Source organism: Rhipicephalus microplus, chromosome 6 (genome assembly GCF_043290135.1).
Source record: "Rhipicephalus microplus isolate Deutch F79 chromosome 6, USDA_Rmic, whole genome shotgun sequence".
NCBI classification, from domain to species: Eukaryota; Metazoa; Arthropoda; class Arachnida; order Ixodida; family Ixodidae; genus Rhipicephalus; species Rhipicephalus microplus.
The window spans coordinates 85335264-85337040 of NC_134705.1; the positions used below are offsets into that span (position 1 = coordinate 85335264).

The 1777-nt window shown below is 48.2% G+C and overlaps 1 pseudogene; it reads left to right on the top strand.

Moving 5' to 3' along the window:
- The first annotated feature begins 583 nt into the window (after positions 1-583).
- Positions 584-756, top strand: LOC142766181 (U2 spliceosomal RNA; annotated as a pseudogene).
- Positions 757-1777: the final 1021 nt, after the last annotated feature.

Below are 1777 nucleotides of genomic sequence, written 5' to 3' on the forward strand. Positions count from 1 at the left end.
GATCGCTTGCGGAAGCGCGCAGGAAACCAGTACGAGCCGCGTTTCCGGCAGTCTCGAGGATCCGAAGGCTGCTGTGGGCCTATTTATCGGCCGAACTCGAAGCCAGCGGCGAGGAAAAGTTCCTCCGTCGCTGGCATACGAAATTTTTCTTCCTCAGGGACGGCAAGCTAGCCGCCCCAATCACTCCCTTCTAACCCCCCCCCCCCTCCTGCTCCAACACCTTATGTTTAAGTTGTGCGTTCTACATGCATCCCATGTGTCAATCTTTTGAGGTGTAACTCAGACCTTGTTGTGTACCCCCCCCCCCCCCCAGCGTCTATATTCATTCGTGGGGAAACTGATATCCATTGCTCATCTTGTTTTCCGGCATTGTATATATGTATATAGCCCGCGTGTTTTCTTTTCGTTTCTCTGTACGCCTTGTTTACTCACCTTTGTATATACACACATCCGTTGTTCAATGTTACTCTGTTTTTTTTTTCTGTGCTATAAGTAACTCATGTATTTGATGTAGTTATCAGCCGATTACCCGGCGGTGCATACTGTACTGTTTTTTTTGTTTCATGCGTTGAGAGTTGAATAAACTTCTCCTTGTGTGTAGTATCTGTTCTTATCAGCTTAATATCTGATACGGATCCTATTTGGATCCAAGATATTAAACTTATTTTTGTGATGCGGCGGAGTGCTTGAAGCTTGCTTCACCTCCGCCACGGGTTGGCCCGGTATTGCACTACCTCCGGGATCGGCCCACTCACCCCCTGCGGGGTGAGTTCGACAATAAATTCAATGATAGAAGGAGTGTTCGGATTTACCCATGATACCGGGGTAAACGGCGTGGGTGCGTCGAGTGTCCGAGACGGTGGCGGCACGCCGCCCCGGCTGACGCGGTATTCGCGGGCAGGGAGTGCGCTAGCTGTGTTTGCACTTACGATTGCTCTGGGAAAATAAATGTTTCCGTGTGTATTTCATATATGGAGGGTCTCTTTTATTTTGTTATGTTCACACGTACATACTCAAGTTTCTTATTTTTTTTAACATTCCTACTCATATCAATAAAACTATTGAGGAAATTATCATTACTGTTTCGGAGGAAAGCTAGAAGTGTGTATACGATGTGTATGCATGTGCGATGTGTATGTATGTATGTGTGTAGAAGTGTGTATGTATGTGCCAAGCTATTTCCGCTTTTCGAATTCACCCGTTTCGCAACGAAAAATAAAAAAGCCTCTAGAAAATGGGGTTTGGTTGGTGTTTCTGTTTACAGTTGCAGTGGCAAGCGAAGGCATTTTTATTTCACATCTTCACGCGGCGTCTGAACCTGAAGACGCGTGCTCTCGCCACGTCTACGCATCTACACTATTCCCCATCACAAATTAAAATCGCAAAGAACGCCACACGACCCACTCCGCACACACCTGCTGTACGGTGGAGCGGCAAAGCCCCGATGTGCTTTTCCTATGTCCACTGACCTTTGGGGTTTGACGTCCCAAAACCACCATATGATTATGGGAAAATTTCGACCACCTGGGGTTCTTTCACGTGCACCCTAATCTGAGCACAGGGAAATGCAGCCGCCGCGGCCGGGATTCGATCCCACCACCTGCGGGTCAGCAGCCGAGTACCTTACGGCCATCAGACCACCACGGCGGGCATCGCCTTGTTGATCAAACACTTCATTTCTGAACACCATCTCATACCAGCTCATCCACCGTTGGCTCTCGTTAATTACAACGAACATCCTCGCACGCTCACCTCAATGGAATTGCCAGTTGCTGGA